This window comes from Orbicella faveolata, unplaced genomic scaffold (genome assembly GCF_042242905.1).
Source record: "Orbicella faveolata isolate gen_17 unplaced genomic scaffold, um_ofav_v1 contig_3, whole genome shotgun sequence".
In the NCBI taxonomy this organism is placed as follows: domain Eukaryota; kingdom Metazoa; phylum Cnidaria; class Anthozoa; order Scleractinia; family Merulinidae; genus Orbicella; species Orbicella faveolata.
Window position 1 is genome coordinate 13,500,011 of NW_028301558.1, and position 21,613 is coordinate 13,521,623.

General features: G+C 38.7%; 1 long non-coding RNA gene and 1 pseudogene across 2 annotated transcripts; both read left to right on the forward strand.

Moving 5' to 3' along the window:
• Nucleotides 1–1,553: 1,553 nt before the first annotated feature.
• LOC149106496 (uncharacterized) lies at nt 1,554–7,390 on the forward strand. Its single transcript, XR_016209767.1, has 3 exons — nt 1,554–1,958; nt 2,417–4,310; nt 5,594–7,390. It is a non-coding gene; the product is annotated as an uncharacterized LOC149106496 (long non-coding RNA).
• Nucleotides 7,391–13,687: 6,297 nt separating this feature from the next.
• Nucleotides 13,688–18,791, forward strand: LOC149106497 (cytosolic Fe-S cluster assembly factor NUBP2 homolog; annotated as a pseudogene). The gene is made up of 7 exons (XR_016209596.1): nt 13,688–13,789; nt 14,305–14,414; nt 14,991–15,062; nt 15,478–15,568; nt 16,050–16,165; nt 17,130–17,198; nt 17,611–18,791. The product of XR_016209596.1 is annotated as a cytosolic Fe-S cluster assembly factor NUBP2 homolog (transcript).
• The last annotated feature ends 2,822 nt before the right edge of the window (nt 18,792–21,613 follow it).

The following is a 21,613-nucleotide window of genomic DNA, read 5'->3' on the forward strand; positions in this document are numbered from 1 at the left end:
AGTTCAAACGATAAAGTCCAGAATCTTGAAGAGAAAGAAGGTAAATATGCAATGATTTTCGCTAAGATTCAGGTCACAGCAATGTTTCCTACGCAAGACATGCGGAGAATTTTTTTACCCAAATTTATAGAGATTTTGATGGAGACGCCATGCTGGCGCCCATCCGGATGGCGGCCGGAAACCAACAGAAACATCTGTCACTGAGTTTTGCTACAAAAGCGGGAATTTATCTCTTCAAGAACTCAAAAACATTTTAAAAATAATACTTTTTCTAATACATGAACTGTTCAGATAGCCAAATTCCCCGAAATAAGTCACTCTTTTAACCAACGTGACAGCTTTCTTGCCCGTCATGTAAATGCCGCGTCACGCAAAAGATTAGAAATTCAAGCGCAGTCTATTACAAAACCAGGAACCCACTTGGAGCAAAAATTTGTATGACTATTAGTTTTCAGCTGCTCTTACACATCATGAAAGTAAAATTTCAGGATGATTAATAGTTTGTAGTTTGAATTTCAGCGACGTCATCTGAGGGGACTGTTGATTTATCGATTAGACAATCAAAAACGTGTTTTCCCTGCCATATATTTGTCGTTAAGTCGGAAGTCCTTCCATTAGCACATGATAAGGCTACGACAAATATCCATCGCTGCGAAACTAAATGTCACAGACCGGAGTTAAGATAAATCCAGGCGGTTAGATTCTTTGGTCGGTCTAGCGGATCTCAGAGTGAGAATCGAGATTTGAACCGCCTCACTATCACGCGAAATCGATGTGCTTTAATAGCGTGCAATAAAATTACAATGAATAAATTCCACAACTGTCTCTGTACCTGTTGAGTTGATACATGTGAGAGAATAAATAGCTTCCGGTGGGAAACTGAGAGATTCTTGTTCACTTTTCAGTAAAGATTAACGCTATTAAATATTCCCCACTTTAAAGATTCCCCACTTTAAAGGTTCCCCACTTTAAAGATTCCCGCTTTTAAAGATTCCCGCTTTTAAAGATTCCCCATTTTAAAGATTCCCGCTTTTAAAGATTCCTCATTTTAAAGATTCCCGCTTTTAAAGATTCCCCATTTTAAAGATTCCCGCTTTTAAAGATTCCCCATTTTAAAGATTCCCGCTTTTAAAGATTCCCCGTTTTAAAGATTCCCGCTTTTAAAGATTCCCCATTTTAAAGATTCCCGCTTTTAAAGATTCCCCATTTTAAAGATTCCCGCTTTTAAAGATTCCCCATTTTAAAGATTCCCGCTTTTAAAGATTCCCCATTTTAAAGATTCCCGCTTTAAAGATTCCCCGTTTTAAAGATTCCCGCTTTTAAAGATTCCCCGTTTTAAAGATTCCCGCTTTTAAAGATTCCCCATTTTAAAGATTCCCCGTTCCCCATTCCCCATTCCCCATTCCCATTCCCCGATTCCCCGATTCCCCGATTCCCCGTTCCCCGTTTTAAAGATAGCCAAATTCAAACTTACGACGCAGGTTCCTTTGTCCATGCGCACCTTAGCCAAATTTTATTTTCAAATTTCTCAAACGACCTTTAGTTCAGTTCGAGCTGTATCCACTTCGCGGCAGGTTTGCTGACTTTTGGCAATGCGCGGGAAGCTTTAAAAGGACAGAGCGAGTTTTGTTTAACATTGAGCATTTCATTTCACGTGAACATGCAAGTTTCTTGAAGCCATGAGACTGAAAGCTCGCTTGACAAGATGGCAACGATCCTTCAAACGGTTTGATTCAAGCATTGCTGGGTTCGGTGGTTCTCACCAGTTAGGACATTTCAGAACTGCACTGTACTAATCTTTACGGGCAACCGACAAACACTGCAGGACAAACGATGCTGAGCGATGCAATCCGCCTTAATTTTCTTCTTCACCGGCGAAACAATTAGATACAGTCACCATGTTGAAGTATGCGGAGACAGATAAGAGAGGCAGGGCAATGGAGAAAGCCTTCTTAGAGGTAAGTACGAGTTTGTCATTTTATATAATAAGCAAAGAGATTGAACTTTATTCTAGAACCATTTCTGGACATTTTACTGGTCATATGATATTTTAAAAGAAACAATCTCTTAAGAAAGTCACTCTCAGTGACTTTCGGGCTCAACAACAATTTACAGTGTCGGCAAAAACTCGATGTTTAATTTTCCTAGAAAAGCTTCAACACCAGTACCGTGGAACAATGATCTGAGAATTTTATTAAAATGCTTGAGTTAGAAATCGAGTGTATGGAAAGCAGTTACTTTATCCGCGGAGATGACTCTCGCACATTTGCCCTTACACTCTTCATAAGTAAGTTTCATTTTTCATAAAATCTCTTTGTGATAAGACACGAAGAGACCGAAGACAAAATGTAATTATGAAACGCTTAAACTTAGTTTTCCTTGTGAATTGTTAATCTAAACACCTGTTTTTCTCTAGATTAGTCCTTTAAGTGCTGATTACTGTGCAGTACGTACATCACATGCATGTCGGTGTCGCAACCTCGGCAGTCTACTGATCATCAGCCTGGTTCAGTCGTGGCTTATAAGGATCCATTCTGTGGGAAAACTGGAGTGATTCCTGGTCCGGAGAAATGTCTCAGACAGATGAATTCAAGGAAACATGAAATTTGAGAAAACCTTCCAGTGGGATGGAAAGCGGAAAAGTCTTTCCTGAGAACAATCCGGCTGTGGAAAATTCTGGTAACGAAAGGATAAGTAAATAAGGACACAGGTATCGACTTGTTTCGTAGAAAAATCCGAGATCAGTGCTAAAACGAGCCAATAAAACGTCCATTTTGAAATCTGAATGATCGCAGAAGGCAATCACGCATTCCTAAGCTGGGTGGAGAGTTTCGTGCGCTCCTCTTAGTGCTTGTTTTACTTTCACGTCCAGAGGGGTGGTAGCAGTCGGGAAGTCGACTAGGTATTCCCTGCTCGCAAGTTGGAAACCTATCCTGTTGGACACAGCACGCAGGTATCATGAGTACCATGCGACAATCCGCCGGAAGCATGAGTCTGGATGGAGTGTCGGAATAGGGTGGTTGATTTCTGACCGTTCCTGTACTCACCTCAGCGCTTCTGACTTCATATGTCCTCATATGGACCCTCCGAGGGCTGTGTCTGTATTTCAAGCTGGGTTTGCAGACTGTCATTTCTGGTTTTTTTTTCTGCAGTCAAAATTCTAAAAGAATGAATAAACACTTGATCTGGGCTTTTCAAGAGCTAGTTGTTCTTTTCAATATCTTGGAAGAAGGAAGAAATGTGGACACAATATCCGATTGTATCATCAACCACGAATTGGAGCAGATGAACCTGTAATTCCTGTTTAGCTTTTCTAGCTTTAAGGAATTCATGCTCCTGTACAGCAATAATGCCATTGGCTATTAAATTGATATTATATTTTTTGCCTCAAGAGGCACTGACAAGGTCAGGGGTAGTTTGTATGTCGAATTAACGCTTCACCTAATGCATGCCGTGGACAAGACTGGTTTGGAGTCTTTCTTACATCAAAGTGGACAAGTATGCTTAAGCAGCGTTTGCTTGTTGTCTTTCTACTTTCTGCATGACGAAGAAATATTTAGTTTTTGGGTTAATCGAGAGAGGAAGAATTTCTTCATGGAAAGAAAATTTATGGATAGTGCTGAAGTTGCGCTAAAATTTGTGGGATTGTGGTTAAGTTACTAATTATTTTCTTTTGTTGTTTCTAAACAGTTTATTGACTTGTTCATAAATTACATAAGACAGAAAAAAGTTGCTTGCTGCGTCCGTATGATGTTCTCTAGCAGGGGCGGGGCAGAAGACTCCTGAAATTTTTGTACTGGATCATCCAACAAAAAGTGACGTCACATCCGGTTTAAACGGTGCCGCGCAACTCGTTTTACAAAGCGAAAAAATGGCGTTTCGATTGGGGAAGATTTTCTTCTATTTGCAAACCATCAGGTCCGTGTCCTTCCATACTGAGGATAGAAATATGGTGCAGGCACATTTCTTCGACTTTTGAAGTAAAACTGTTGGCAAAAGAGAACGGTTTAGTATTGTTTTGAAGGAAAATAACGGAGAGCCTTCTGTCATCGAATGGCGGATTTTACACATTTGCAAAACTGGTGTTGTTGCGACTTTTGGTTCTTATTGTTCATGATTCGGTGATAACACTAAGTGCAATAGCCTATAATGTTAACAACAACCTGGATGAAGTATTGCTGGCCATAGTTTGCACTGTGTACAACGGGAACATATTTAACAGAAGCCGTTTTTTTCTGAAAGTGAACTCAGTTGAAGCTCTGTATACACGTGCGTGTGGTGGAAAAGACATGCTGAAGCGTATACTCAAGGTTAGTATCCTATTTCCGTATCTCTTGTTGAATACGGTTTTTCTCTGTAAGAAATAAGCAGTGTTGAGAGTTAGAGGCGAGCTTTGGGGATATCAGATTTCCCCGAAGAGATCAACAAAGGGGTGAAGCACTCCCCCACCAAATTTTTCTGGGAGTATCACGCCGGGTACTGTGAAGTTGTTCATAAATATATGCTGGACAAAATTCAAATTTTATCCAGTCCTCTGTATTATCTGAACTGCAATGCTGGCCTGGGGATCAACTTCTTTAGGCAGTTCCAAAAGAGGGGGGTTGGCCTGTTTAGGGTTAGCTCTCGACGGTATGGTATATCCTTAGCCCTTAACTTTACCTCCGCTTTTGACAGGTACCCACTTCTACTGTGACCTGGGGCGGGGGGGGGTACTCCCTTATGTGCACTATAGGGGTATGTGTTGCCCCAAAAGGTATGGTTTTTCAGTCGTTTTGGTCATAAATAGGGTATCAGTTTTGGCCATTTTGGCCTTAACTAGGATATGGGTTTTGTACTCTAGTCTTGAATTGGGCAATGTTGTTTAGAAGAAGCTACTTTTTCATCATTATTGATAAGACCATAAACAAAAGGCCTTCAAAAATTATGTTTAGGGCAACTGTGTCAGCTACCATGGTGGTAAATAGGTTATTGAATTTTTATTCTGGTAATAAATAGGGTAGGGAGAATCGCAGATTTTGGTAGTCATAATTAGTTAATTTGACTATTTTGAGATTTTAAAGATATGTTCTATATATCAAATGAAATTGACTCAACAAGACATGCTGTGGGACCAAAGGCCGCTGGTGATTGTTTTCACAGCTTTTTTAGTTCTTCCAAAGATCTGTTTACAACACTTCATCTTCTGTTAATCTGGTGGGGATACAATGTAGCTCTGTAGCAATGGGACCTTTGTTTATTATTTGATCAATGTTTAAATGGCATCTACCTTCCATCTTGTTAAGAAAGAATGAAAAATGGCTATCTCATACGCATGCATCAAATAATTCACAAAGGTCAGTTGTGATTGCTCCATTGTGGGTGGGCTGAGAATTCTAGCTTGGTTTGATCTTAAAGTCATTGTGTGCCATTTATTTCCCCATGCGTTTGACTGAATTTGACCCTGCATGACTATTCAAAACCCTTATTGAATAATCAAATGTGCAATATCCCTCTTTGTTTGAGTTTCCCTCAGTCATTCAATCACAATGGGTTTTGCTGAGTTAATTTTCTCTTCTTTGTAAATTGATATTTCTACTTTAAATTCTAAATCTAGGCATCATGTGACGCTTGCCATACCAAGAGTTGTCCCGGTTAGCCAAGCCAAAGTGTTTATATAAAGAAAAGTTGTCCTGCCTGTCAGGGTGCCAAGGCATGACATGAGCCAAGGCTAGACAACTCACCCACCCCTGTTGTCTCGCAGGCAAGACAGGTTCATGATCCTAAATGTAAACGGTTGGTTGAGTTTTCAAAGAAATAAATGAAAAGTTAGCTTGGCTAGGGTAACTCAGGAGAAGGGTTGTCTTGGGTACCCAAGACCATATAAAAGGTCCCTAGTAGGGCCATTCTATTTTATTTCCACACTCCCTCTTCCTCTGTTGACATGAGCTTTAGACTGGGCTATGAAAGAGTTATTTCTGCACTTTTATCTTCTCTGTTAGGTAGTAAATATTGACTTATTTAGTGAGTGTGGCTGGGGGAAGGGGGTGTGGATATAAAATAGAATATTTCTAGTCAGCTCTGGACCCAAGTTGTGTGTTGTCTAACTGATTATACATTCTATACTTTTCAAAATCTTTATGGGTAGGTGTTTGAGAGGATCATCTTATATGTTCATCGCTACAGTGGAACCCTGCCTTATGGCCACCCCATTCCCATAGCCACCTTGTTATTACAGCCACTTGATTCTGGCTTGAACAAAGGCTCATTCAGTCAGTCATTTTCTTATTTAAAGAACCCCTGTAACCACACAGAGGTGAAAATGAATTTGAGCTATTACCCACAAAACAAAATTCTGGATCGTACATTTTAGGAGTGATATACACAATTTATAATAAGCATCAGGCATCACTTTGATATTGAAGTCCCATAACTCTATTATTTGGAGATTGGTTATCCACTATCCCTGAAATTACCAAGGCTGATATCTCTATTATCATGTCATCAAAGCCATAATATTTTGACACCTACTGTACCAAACACACTTTACTTAAGCAGTAACAAGAGTCTTTCTTTAGTAAACCAAAATAGTACTTGCTTTATAAAAGTATAACCCTTCCATAAGCCTTCACAAAGTAATATCAGTTGCTAACAATTTTTTTGTGGCTGATTAAAACTTTGTAATAAATCATACTGAACTGGCCCAGGTTCAATATACATTTTGTTGCATTTAGCTCACATGTTTTCAGTTAAAAGGAGAAGGTCACTCCAAAAAGCTTACTTTTTCTGTCTTCACTTATAGCAAGTGTATATTCAGCATTTCCACTCACCAAAGGTTCAGCCTCTGAAGTGCCTGCTATCCTTAAGAAATTCATCTCGAAATTAAGAAGCGACTTCAGAGGCCACCATTTTGCAACTGTCTTGGCAGCCTGAGGCTGTGTTTACCAGTATGTGCCTTCATTCCGTCCAACTTGAAATTGGTGGGAAGAAGAACCTGCAACTGACTTGGCATCGTCACAAGGTCAGCAAAATCTATTTTTTTCCAAGCGATTATCCTCTTCACTATCTTCAATGCTATTATTTCGGAGTTTAGAGCATGTTTAGCTCAAAATAATATGTCTCAAGAGCAGCCATAACCCAGAGTGGTAGTCAAAATCTGTCGGACAGAGTGATGTCATGAAAACTTGGCCTGGGTGCTTCTTTGGAGGCGAACTTCATAAGGAAAACCTGCACTTTAGAGGCTGAAACTTCTGTGAGTGGCTAACCGTAGTGCAAGGTTTTCATTAGCGTTGACATAAAATTTATGTTTTTTGGAGTGACCTTCTCCTTTAAAATACACACATTAAGACTTAACTCAGTAGCAAGGTACCTCTTGTATGACCAGTAACAGTATACATGTATCCAAAAAACAAAATATATATTATCCAAACTCAGTCATGTTAGTAGTGTTAATGTCTAATGAGTTCCTGCGAAGAGATAATTGTACAGTCATTCTAGCAACTCTCCTCAATATTCTGGGAGTCTCCCACCTACTGTTTAGATCATCCATCCCAGGCAAGTTTTGAACTATTGTCCAGATACAAGGGACCATGGGCTCCTAGGGACAGTGCTTTAAAGTGCTATTATGATGAAATTTGCGGATGTCCTCCATAATATGAGCATAACAGTTTTGTTACCATGGCAACATACTGGGTTTCAACCTTCCCTGATGATTATAGGCTTTTCTGGCCACCTTTTGCTTTCCATTTTGATGTTTGCCAATGGTGCCTCATCAGCATGATCTAGGAAGCATATTTATATGCAAGGTCAAAGTCGTATCCTCATTTAACTTTTTTCAAGCTGAAAATCACTGAATTAGTGAAATCAGGTTAGAGGAGACTGGAAAAGAGCAAATTGCCATGGAAAAATACAGGCTGTAAATAATTTTTATAGCCATAGGTGTGTTTTCTGTAGTTCTAAGTCTAGAGTCTACCAAGTCTACCAACCTGATGTAAAATTGGGTTGACTGTATGACAACATCAGTCACGTTATTTGCATATTTCTATTTTTCAAACCTACATATCGTTGGAACTGATGCAGATATATGCAAAAGGTAAACAGCATTTTTAATCTTTTGTGGAGTTCTATGTGATACACCTGAAAATTCTGACTCAAGGGGTAAAAATTTAAGGATAGAAGCACTTTAAAGCATTGAGTTGAATTTATGCTGTTGGTAAAATTTTACTGTAAGGCGTCGAAAGGAATTTGGAGGGGAATTTGGTGTGTTTATTGAATTGACAGACATTGGCTCTGTTATTATTGTCATTATCTTCTGTATTTTTGAGGCAGAATGGTTGTTGGCAAAAGCAAAACTGGCAATATCCTCACTGACCTGTGTTTAGATGTTTTTAGGTTTTTGTCTCTGACAATGAAGGTCAATTTGAGTAATTACACTGTCTTTACAATAGAACATATGGATATTAATAGTATAGTTATATTTCAATATTCTCATACTAAAATTATAGTAATTTTATGGCTCAACTTCTACCTATGCTTTAATTTGTGTAAACCAGTTTATTTTTTTAAACCAATTTAATGTCATCAAAGGGGAAGGGGGAATCTGAGAGCAACAATAAATTAGACCAACAAATGTAAGGAAATTTGCAATGATTGCTTTCATGGCCTAGTGGAGATGAAGTGGACCAAAAAGTCAGAGATCTGATGTTTGAATCTAGGTCTGTCTGTACAAAGATTGTATTGTAGTATAGGAGTATTGTGGTAAGTTATCACTCATGTTGGGGGCTGATATGGGATCATGGCTGTACTGTTGTAGGGTAGGAGTAGGGACTGAGGGGTGGGTGGTGTGCTTGTGATCCTTTTTAAAAACCACTCTAAAAGTGAAAACAAACTGATTTCAATTGAAAAATTTACAGTACAGGTAAAAATGATACATTATATCTTGTTTTTTATAGGTGGTAAATGAGCAAATACCCTCGAGAGACCTGCAAGTGTGATCTGTTTACTGATAATGGAAATCATAATAAAGATACAAAGCCACCTTGGTGTGATTTCTTCCTTGATAGTGAAGTGCAACCTAACCAAAAGTTGCATTCTGTAAGAGGTGTACAAAAATTAAATGAAAAGTTAAATTACACCAGTTTGAATTAATTTTATAAGTACTCCTCTCTCCAAAATATATTTGGTATGTTGTCGTACTGGCAAGAATATAATGTAAAAATTTTATGGGAAATGTTTCCATTTAAAAAATATGCAGCTCAGACACAATAACAATAATTCTCATTTCTGTGGTGTTTTCTTTGGTGTGAAAGTGTAAAAACAGATTCTATTACCCTACATGTAAGTTGAAGAATATACTGCAGGAGCTCCTCTGAAAAAGTTTGTTGCTTTTTTTCTGTTAATTTTTTTTGTTGAACATTTATATTTCCCTGTAAGCAGTTTCTTCACAACACATTGTAAGATAATAACTAGCCATAAAAAGGACGTTTTTGTCTCAGAGATCATTTCCAAGATAAAGAAAGTGATTTTCATTTATATTTTTTATTTTCTTTGGGCAGGGACATTTTGAGAATTTCCCTAAAAATATCACAAGGTACAAAGGAAGGGGCCAAAATAAAAGTTATGTTTTCATTATCAGTTTGAGTCTCTCTATGAAGCTGCAAAGTATGGTTATTTTATACTATTGTGGATAACGTTAGACCCATTTTAATTCAAAATACAAATGGGAACTTACATTGATAATCACACAATCCCTTAAATTGGTGCTGTTTTGGTTTTTGCTTCTTTCCAGAAAACAATTTGAACATCCTTGTTACACAAGGGGAGGGGGGGGGGGGGGGGGGGGAGAGAGGTATTCTACTTAGTTTTAAATGGGGAAGCTCCATCTCAAGGTCCAACCCCTTAATACTGTACCCCTTTTCTAAACCCTTAGAAAGTAGTTTTAAAAGATCTTTTTGAACAATATATCAGAATCCCCTCATTCTGGCTCATGAGAGTAAATGAGAGATTATCAACAACATTTTAGAGCTAGAAGAAGGGAAATCCCTAAAAGAAAGGTTTGCGTACCCTTTCATTATACACCTGAATTCAACTTGTCAGAAATCCCTTACTCTTTAATAGTTATATCTGAAGCCTGAAAACTTTTGAGCAGAGCTTCCCGATATGTCATCACTGGAGTCCTCCCACATACACAATCCAGGAACTCTTGACAAGCTGTGATGAAGCTGGCTTTAAGACTGTCTGATCAGGCAGCTTCAGTTTTTGAGTACAAACTTGTTACTCCCAGTCAACTTCTAGTATGGAACCTTTTCTGGTCTGGTCTGGTCCAAGTTCACAGACACTATGAGCTAGCAATCACTTTCACAACACTAACACTAGCAAAGTCAGTCACAGTCTGGTTGTTCAGTTTCACCGCACCATGGTCACTCATCATTGTCAGACATGAGTTCATAATAGCTTGTAACATTCACCAGCCTGGCAGTGTCATTGTTGCCATTACCTGTTCCCAGACTTCCTTTTATGGCTGGGTGTTTGGGGGATGATATTTCATTACTGTTTGCAAACAGTTTGTTAAGATCGCACATTGAAAGCGTGATGAATTAAAATAATTGAACTTTATGAGAGAGAATTGTCAGACTTCTAGGGTTCTCTCATTCCCTGGAACTGAAATGTCTTGATGTAAGCTTATATAGAGAAAGCAGACTGAAAATAGGGCAAAATGTTTAAGTAACCTTTCAAAATAAGTTGTAAATACATATGATAGCTAGGGATTAAAAGATAGGGAACTTGGTCTGTAAACAAGGCAATTGAAAGGAGTCGAAGCAATTAAAGGTGCATGCTTGACCTCATAGGATCGGGGGGGGGGGGTGTATTGAAACTTTATAGTGTCACTGACATTTAACACTGTTGAAACAGAAAAATAAATTACATTATAACTGGAAAAAACAAACAAACAAACAAACAAACCACGACATGCCCCGATTACTGCATCGCCCATAAAAATATCCTCTTGTTTATATTTAAGGGGTTCACGGCCTGCGTATGTACTTGTGAAAGGAAGCGTTTACCATAATTGAGGGATTACCGAGGGAAAAGTTAAGATATCTCGTTTAAGGTTCTTAACAAGTCGTAACAGAATTTATAATGTAAGTTTGACTCACAAGCAAGAACAAGAATTTGAGTTAGTATCGATTGGCAAGAAATCTCCGCCCCGTTATGTCTTTACAGTGTGATACGATTAACAGCTCTCCATTACTCTCAAGTGTTTGTCAATGGTAAATTTCAAAAAATGGGCTTCTGTCAAATGGGTTCTCCCACGGATAGAAAACTGACATTGCGCTTTTCTCTCAGTGTAATGCCTACTTAAGAGAATAGGATATTTGAATTGAGTGCAACTTACCTAGAATTCATTATTTCCACGTAAACAATGACTCCTGTGGAATACAGCTACGAAGAAACGACGACATTTCGTAAAAACACACGCCTTCAAAACAGCGTCTTTTTGAATAAATAATTGTTCTGTTCCTCAAACAAACGATATGGCGAGGAAGAAGACAAAATTTTGTTTATCATGGCCAAATAAAACGTTAGAAATATCCCGCCGATTGCGAAATATTGCTGTTTTACTTACAGGGAGAACGATTATGTCGCAGTCAAATTTTATTTTGCCGCTCAGCCCGCTTTTTTACCGGATGTGACGTCACTTTTTGTTGGATGATCCAGACACAAAAAAAGTGCCAGGCGTCGCCGAGTGTTCTCCCCCGCCCCTGTTCTCTAGCTACGACGAAGCATGTGCGATTTCCTGGCCTCAACGAACAAAGAACATGGCTAATATCCAGCCCTCTTGACCTTACGCTTAGTCAATAACCTATATGTAATGCTATGTTGGACTATGTAAAACAATGGAGAATATGTAATTATGTTTGGTTCTGTAAGACTTTGTAAGGTTTTGAATGACATTGTACTTTAAAGTTATTTTCTGGAATGCAACCAAGCTTAAAGTTTGGTTATATATGGTTATATGAGTTTACTAAAGACTTTATGTTACTATCTGGAAGATGTAGGGCTCCCGGCACGGCTATATCAGCTCAATTGTATGAAAGTGTATTGTTGTGTAGAGCTATATAGGCCTGTATGTGGCTATGTGAAGCAATTTAGGACTGTAGAGTCTTGGAATGCGTGAAAAATAGCTCTCTAGGACTATTCCTAACTTTTGATTGGGCTTCTACCACGTTTATTCCGGAGTCAATCGAAGCCTTGTTATAGGTGTTTGAATCCTCCGGCCCAACTGTACCTAAACGCATTGTAGAACTGGAAATGAAGACAGGAACTCACTCACGGTATCATTTATTATTTACCGGCCTCCGATCTTTGTGACCTTCGGAAAACTTCGGACCTCCTAGAGAGATGGAACGTTGTCGAACATCTTCGGTCATCCGACTAATCGGCAAATCGAGCACTGTCGAAGAAGTCCGCCTAGTTCGGCGAAAAGAGCATCTTCGGTAATCCTTGTTGAACATCTTCGGAAATCCGACTAATTTGGCAAATCGAGCACTGTCAAATTATGCGCAGAACAGCTTCGGAAATACTACTTATATGGGAAATCGAACATTGTCGAAGAAGTCAATATTTGGAAATCCGACTAATTCGACAAAGAAAACATCTTCGGTAACTTTCGGTAACCTCCGAGTGATTCGGAAAAATCGAGTATACTCCCAAAGAAGATGATCTTCGGAAATTCGGCTAATTCGGCAAATGAAACATCTTTGGTAACCTCTGGGGGAATCGAAGAGTGTCGAACATCTTCGGAAATCCACTATTTTGGCAAGATGAGCTGTGTCGAAGCATGTGCAGAATATCTTGGGAAATCTGACTAGTTCGGAAAATCGATTTACTGCCAAAGAAGACCATCTTCAGAATTAAATCCGACTAATTCAGCGAATAGAACATCTTCGGTAACCATTGGTAACCTCTAGGAAAATCGTACTTTTTCGAACACCTTCGGTAATCCGACTGTTTCAGAAAGTCGAGCACTGTCTGTCGCGATCGCTTTCGAGTGGTATACCGCGGAATATCCGACAAGACACTTGTATTTTCTTAGTATACACACTCGCCTAAAGGCTTGTGTTTATACCGAAAAATTCATATGACTCGTGGGATATAATTATTACATAATGGATCACTGTTAATTCCGCCGTTTTGTTACATTCCAACAGTAAAATTCGTACATTATTCATGTTATCTGGACTGGAACCCTAAACCACTCAAGTCCCAAGCAAGTAAGTGGTAGGGCTCAAGCCTGCCCTCCCCCTCCGCGGTCCCTGGCTTCATTTGTGGTTTTATACATATCTTTCAGTAGCCTGAAATGCGAGTCATCTCCCACCCTCAGCTTAAATCCCCGAGCTTTATCGAACGATTTTCTATGTTTTGGATTGGTCTTGTTTTTTGTGTTTTATATTTGGGAGAGAGATTTGTCATCAAAATATTTACAGTATTGGCCACATGATATGTGAACTGGTGGAAAAATCCTGTCTTGGATTAAAAATGTTCACTTTGCCTTCCCCCCAGCACCTTCTGTCTTTCCCCACCCTACCCAAGAGTCACCCCAGTGAAAATCTGTGGATCTGCCTCTGGTAACAGAGAAGTGTCTTCAAGAATGTATTGTTACAGCAGTACTGCCGTGATTACAATAAATGAATAATCCTTGTGTTATCTCTTTATCTTCCAGGTTGGCATACTGGATATTGACTTATGTAGACCACGTATTCCAAGGATGATGAATGTAGAGGGAAAAGATTATACACCAGTGCTCTGCTGGGTAAGTCATAACATAAAGGATTGTCTTCTGAAGCCATAATATCCGTGAGAGCCATTCACTGCATTATGCATGTACTTTAATCTACATTGTGTAACAACACTCACACTTGTGTTTAATGTGTAACAGTAAAAGAATGTCTATGAACTTTAGTGGCTCATTACAGGAGAATTCCTTATCTCCAGTGTGATAGTAAGAAACTGACTTGAAGTATTACAGCTTCTCCTACATGGAATGCTGGTCTGTCAGGGGCCACTACCTCATGATCACGTCCTTGTAACTTTTGTGGGTGAACTTGCTTGATCCTGGGAAGTTTTTTAATTCACAAAATTTAGATTATTTGCAGTGTCAATGCTCCAGACCTGTGTTTTAATTATTAAACTCTCCATATACATACTTCACTTTCAAAATTTTTTTTAAGACAGCTGTTATGTTATTCACATCAAAGCTTGCCAATGTTCTTGGCTGAAGGTGTTAACAAGTATTTTCTAAAGATCACAGTAAACCTTTCTTTTAAGTTGGGTTCCAGTTTACACAGACAAGGACCAACGACTTGCTGTTATGTCAATTGGTTTCTTGTTAAATAACAGAGATAATGCTGTCTTGTGGAGAGGACGTATGAAAAATGGTATTTATTCCTTTATGCTCTTTATTTAACATATATTTTTTGACTTACCTTGACCTGTTCAAACTTTTTCAATGAAAACTAGATCTGAGTGTCTCACCACTAGTAAGTGAAAGTGTACTGAAATCACTTCGAGGAGCTATGCCAACACATGTTGAGTCATTTTTTGTAATACACAAAATTACCTTAGTTTAAAATGTAGGAAACCTCAAAACATGTTTTCTAACTTAAGGTAGCTATAATAATTATTAGGCTTTATTGATAGTGAGCAAACAAGACTTAATTTTCTTTTTCAGGGGCAGTATTATGTCTAGTTGATATATAAATTACCAAAAAAAATACTTCTGTGGCTTTTCTGAGCTTTTGAATGAAAGGAAGATTTTTGAAATCAGCAAAATGTTTTACTATTATTTTAAAACAACTTTGTTCTGGGCCAGTGTACCATACTGTTTGCAATGTGCTTTTATTAAAGATTTTTAAAATGGAGCAAATTCTGTAGAGTGGTACAAACATTTTGATGTTCTTATAGACTTCCTTGAGTTCTCATGTGACAATTACCAGTATGTTTTTTTTTTTTAGCAATGATCAAGCAGTTTCTAACGGATGTGTGTTGGGGTGACCTGGATTTCCTGCTTATTTATACACCTCCAGGTATGAGGACTACACAAATGTGATGTACTGATGTGTGAGGTATAGTGGCCCAGTGGTTAAAATCATACACTGTAGAGCAATGTACTGTGTTCTTAGGTAAGAGACTTAACTTGCAATGCCTCTCATCACATAGAGGAGAAATGAGTACTAACAAGTTGCTGGCCAACCTGAACTGCAAAAACACAGAGATACTAGGGGGTATCCAGCAGTAGGCTAGCTCGCCATTAAGAACATTTAAGGGAGAGGTAATAATACTCTATACTAGTGGAGACTGGAGTTGACCTCTTTTGATCGGAGTGGATATACTCTTTATTGTTAACTTTGCTGATAGTACAATAGTGTGCTTTCATTTTGCAGTATGCAGTGTAATCATATCATTATTGCTGTGTTCTAAGATTGGTTTTGTTCAATCTAGGAACATCTGATGAGCCCATGATTGATTACAGTTGGTTGAAAATCTGCGACATTACAATCCAGATGGAGCAATTTTTGTCATTACCCCTCAGGTATGCATATTAAAGTATTTTATTTTATAATAAACTTTCTATAAATGATTTCAATTAGTAGTAAGCCATTTTTGGCATTCTGGAAAGTTTGTGTTTGCCAAAATTTGTGTATTCTGACCAATATATGGTTGATTTAGCCCTAAAAGGATTGAAGAAAGGCCAGCCTTTCACATAGGCATTTACCAGCCTTTTAATAGTCAATCGTTTCAGATGGAATCAGCTCTAAGCATTGTTTGGCCAAAACCTAAGATTAGTTTAGTACCATTTGATTGGCAAAATTGGTCTCCTGTTTTGAAATTTTAACCCTCATTTTTGTCCCTTTGTTCTCAAAGAAAAATATCACCAGTTGTTCCTGGGCATGGAATAATTCTCTATCTTCAATTGCTTAATAAAGGATTTGCAAGAAATTTACCAGAATGAACTAGTATGTAATACTTGGCAGTTTGATGGATTTTTGAATAACATTTCTGTTGTTTCTCAGGGTGTGGCAGTGTCTAACGTCAGAAGAGAACTAACATTCTGCAAGAAAACTAAAATCCTAATCCCAGAGTGGTGGAGAACATGAGTGGATTTGTCTGTCCTCATTGTATTGTACCAGTAAGTGTTAGCTTCCTATACAGATGCTCCTTGGAGGAAACACCCAAGGGGGGGGGGGGGGTACTCCCATGTATGGGCTATATAGGTTTGTGTCATGGGATAGGGTATAGTTTTTGAGGTTCTCAATCCTTAAATAAGGTAGGTAAAGTCTGCATGCGAGCCAAGTGGCCCATCAGGCCGGAGCTTATCCCGGTTTCTGTAGCATGAAGCGACTAGGAGTATTTCTACTCCCCCCTGGATGGGATGCTAGTCCGTCACAGGGTTACCCCCAGCATTAAGTTGGCCGGTACCCATTTATACACCTGGGTGGAGAGAGGCACTGTGAGAGTAAAGTGTCTTGCCCAAGATCACAACACAATGTCCCCAGCCAGGGCTCGAACCCAGACCGCTTGATCCGGAGACAAGCGCACTAACCATGAGGCCACTGCGCCTCCCACCAATCCTTAAATAGGGTATCATTTTTGCCCCTGGTGACATTAATTGTGTTAACAGTGTGATCTTTAGACAGGGTACCTACCTAAATTGTGTGCGCTAACACTGGAGTGTGTAAATGTCTGGCTAAACAGAAAATAAGTTCTATACTTGATGCTTTTCAACTTCCAGTGTCACAGAAGTGAAATACAGCTGACCCGTTCAGGCCATTCATAGTTTTTGTTTTTTCCTTGAATTGGATATTTTTTTCTTGGTTCGGGCCTTAAACAGGGTATCAGACAGACAGTATATTTTGCTTCATCTTTAAATACGGTCAGGGTTTTAAGACCTTTCACTGCACACCTATGGTATCTGGGAGGAACCACTGCCTGACAAGTCCATGGAAAATGCATGTGTGGGGGATGCTATTTCTTTTTTATATGATATTAAAAAGACTATTTAATACACTACATGTATGACTTGTTGTATTTTTGACTGTTATAGGGTACCTTTATCTTCAGTGTGAAATAATATTCCACTTTCTTTCTTCTAGGAATGCACAAATGTGTTTCAAGAGGAGGAGGTGAAGCCTTGGCAAAGAGCTGCGATGTTTCATTTTTGGGTAAAAATACTTACTATCATAGGTGACTACACAGGAAAGCGATAGAGGGATGAGAGGCAATCTAGATCATGTTTCATGGCAAATGGTCTTTTCACCATTTTTTGCCTGCACTTGTCTATATTTAAATTTAGTATCAAGCAGTGAAGTCTATTTTTGGAAATGCAACGGTCTCCTTTGCTGGAAGCTTAAGGAATGTCAATCAAATTCTTTGTTGTGTCAAGCTTATCAAAGAGCAGAACAAATTGTTTGTGATCTGGTCTAGGCCTTAAGGGGCCTTTGCAAATTGCAGAAAATTCCCACTGATGTGATGTGTTCAATTTGACATTGAAATCAGTCAGTTTTCACAGAGGAGAGTCTTCTAGCTATATCTTGCTTTCAGCTCTTGAAAGAATAATTTTTTCCTTCTTTGTAGGTTCTATTCCACTGGATCCCGGTCTAAGGCAATCCTTAGAAGATGATCAAGCCTTTATTGACTTGCTCACCAACACTAAATGCAGTAAATGCAATCACTTCCAAACTGTTAGAAATTGAAAGCAATGGAGATCAGTGATTGAAGGAACAAGTACTTTTTATTCAAAAAATTGTTGTTGAGTATGTGGCATTTATACAGTTGGACAAATGTGACTGAGATCGCCAAGTGATCAACCACTGGTTTTCTCCTCACAGTTCCAGTCTCTTATCAATCAAACCAGTGGTGAGAAGTACAGCAATCATAAATCAAGCCCTGCTCGAGTCATTAAGGAAGAAAACATAGAAAAATATGGCTTTGCCCCTCTATGGACGCTTTTGCCACTCACTTAAATGAAGCATTGCATTCTTGTGGGAGCATATAAATCATGCACAATAGCCTCCTACGCAAAGTTCTACTTGTAAAAGCAAGAAAGTATGATTGTTGAACATCATCTTGATTTGGGAAAAGCTTTGTTCGAATTTTCCTTTGATACATAGTCACATAGTATATGCAACTTCAAGATTTGTTTTGTCTGTGACCTCTTCAGTTGTTTACCAGTAAAGATTTGAATTTGGGATGACTTCCTGTAACTATGCACGAAAAATATAGCTTGATACCAAATAATAACAACTGACAATAATATAACCAGATAGAAACAATAACAATAGATAGAAATAAACCAGTAAATAAATAAATACGTAGACTGAAATAAAAAATGAAAATTATTTATAGTTTAACTTGTGGTATCAAGGTTTATATTTCATGCATGGTTACATGAGGTCACCTTGGGTTTAAATCTGTTATGGGGACTAAATTAAGAGGTCATAAACGAAACTAGTTTTGCAGTTGTATATATTAGTGTAACTGTGTGTTGAAATTAGATTTGAATGCGGTTTTTCACTATCAAGATGACGTTAAATGATTGTACTTTTATTTTGACAGGCAGACTGATGTTGCAGAAGTGATTTATAATCAGAAAAACAATTTGTACAAGGTCTTTCCTAATCCAGACAGTTGCAAATCATACTTTTACATGACCAATAATATACTGAAGATTCTTTGTTCAGAAACTCATAAAATGTTGTAGCTGAAAGGTCAATGAAAAAATAAGAATGGAAATAAATACAAGTTGTACTGCCTCAGTTATCTGCATGGTATTTTGTAATTGTAAGAATTGCATGAATGATCAACGTTTGAGTTACTTTTATGTGTAAGAGAAATTAACACAGGGACACCAGATTTCCAATCTTGGTTTTGATTTAGTAGGTTTGTGCGCAAGTGTGGCAATACAAGACTTTTTTTGTGAATTAAAAGCCCCTGGATTTAGCAGCGCTCAGTGGACTCTTAACAATTATGATAAGGTTAAATAATAATCCAACAAGTTTGTCTGGTTGTGATGTACAGCGAAAAAGAAGACATTTTAAGAATTTGTTTTACCTTAGGAAATGTGATATTAAGCCTACTTTATAAGATTTGATTTTAACAATTGATTAGTGACTTTGTTTATTAGAACTACGGGGAACTGTTCTCAGCAAGACAGCTAAACATCATGCAGTCTGTATAAACAGCAGATTGATGTAACTTGATTCTGGAGTCGGAAAAATTATGATAATATTTCTGACTCATTTTATAACAAGATCCAATTTAAGTAATACATAGATGTAGCCCAGCCCAAGAGCAGAGCGCCTGATTACAACAAGTTAACCTTGCTTGAGCCTTGGATCCAATCGAAAACCTGTACCTGGGCACTGGTCAACTTAAAAAATAAAAACATGTGACCTCGATGAGCTCTAAAAATGAGCCTGAGATATGGTCAAGTGATACTAGTTGGCGGATACCTTGTTTTGACAGGTGTCAATTGAACATAACATGGATACCCAATATCAACGGATGTAATGCTCTTTACCCGCCCCTCCTGATCTCTAATGGAAAAGCCTTGGGAACTAGTAGGTTGTTGCAGGGTGACATTTCACATTGATTTACATGATGGGGGGGGGGGGGGGGGGGCATACGGATGTACGGACGGACAATCACGTGACAACCAAAATATTTTAGCTCGATGGGTTACCAAAGTTTCTAAGCAATGAGAGAAGCTCCGCCATAACATCGCCACGTAATAGCATGGTCGTATTCTGTTGCCAGCAATGATTGTAGCTTTTTTAGGTTTTGATATTGCACAAAACCAGTCCAAATTACATAAAATCAATATCAAAACCCAAGAAGACATCATTGGAAGTAAACAGCGTTATCTAACTTGAGACTGGAAAGGGTGTCTGGAAAACCCGAATAGCCAATAGCCAATAACGAATAGCGAATAGTCTCGAATAGTGCAAATAGTGCGAATAGTGGCGAACAGTCGCGAGAAGTGGCGAATAGTGACGAATAGTCGTCAACTGAGTCACCGCTGTAGATCTAATATCCTGCGTTAATTAATTATCCAAATAAGCAACAGAATTTCAGTGAATTTATTACCTTGTCCTTTCCGGACTCGGGCTAGGGCTGTCCATCGCCGACATTAAGAAAACAGAAAGCACAAGGATAACCTAATGAAGACGTATTTACGTTTTTGCAGCGGTTAAATCAGAAGAAATTACGTTTAGAAACACCTTTTGTCCTGATAAGCGTTTGGGCTTTTTAGCGGGAAAATCCCATCCCACGTTGTTGCGAGGTTGACTGCGAGATACTGGGTACCCTATTTGCCACTATTTGCCACTATTCGCCACTATTCGCCACTATTCGAGACTATTCGAGACTATTCGCACTATTCGTACTGTTCGCTATTCGCTATTCGGGACTATTCGTTATTCGCTATTCGGGTTTTCCAGACACCCGACTTGAAACAACCAAACAGATAAAAAACTGTTTAAATTTTACAAGACGCCACGAAATCTGCAGAGTTTGGGAAGTTTTCTTGTCACATTACCCTCGGCTTCCCAACGCCTGAGAGCCTTTTTGGTGAGGTGTAGAAAAGTCAGTTACAGAAAAAAGTTTTGTCACTTTACGAGAGACGTGAGTTCACCACTTCGAATTGAACCGTGCAAGGAATGTTTCAAAACGAAAGAACCATCGTGTGAATATTCTACTGTCGCAGTCTTAATCTTCACTCGCCACAATCTGATTACCTGGAACGGGCTTCAAACAAACTTTTTTTTTATTTTCACACAGTCGTTTTGCTTTACTGTCAAAAATATACTCAGTGGGAAACATAACCAATTATCAGACACATTTATGAGCGGCTATTGCCCAACTGATGGGGTTGCGTTGCATTTTTGTGATGTCTAGGGAAAAAACAATCTTACTTATTCCTTCCCCTTTTAATAAAATTCATTCTTGGGATGCAGTGTATCAAGGTTTTAGCTAGGATTCTGTGAGTGTCCGTCCAGTAGCCTTAATATTGGGCCAAAGGGCCTATTCTGCTTGGGGGGTCTAAGGGTACGCTCCCCAGAAAATTTTGCAAAATTGAAGCGTTTCTGGTGCGTTTTCCACGATTTTCAGCCGATAAGTTTAATGTATCGATTGGACTTTAATGACAACGCGTCGTTTACTTTGTGAAAAACCTAAAATAGATTGAAACAGCCCATACTAAACGCATCAGTTGTGTTAACACCTACATGATTTCTTTTACGACGTTTGTCCAACGTTGATCTTAGCGGCCATCTTAGAGGAAGTGTACGGTTCGCCACGGGTGTGCACATCCGTGTTCACAATCGTAATTTGTACATGTCAGTTGTGAAATCACTCCTATATATGTCGAGGCTTTTAAAACACGGCATGTGCTTTTTTAATATAGCAAATGAATCAAGCAGGATGGCTATTTATAGGAAACCAGAGACTGCAAGGGACCGCATACGATAAACGCTGCCAAAGTACGGAACTTGATATAATGAACGGGTCATTTTGCAATTTATGTGCGTTGGCTGTTGGGCTGGCGTTACATATCTTCGCTACACAATGCTGACGTGCC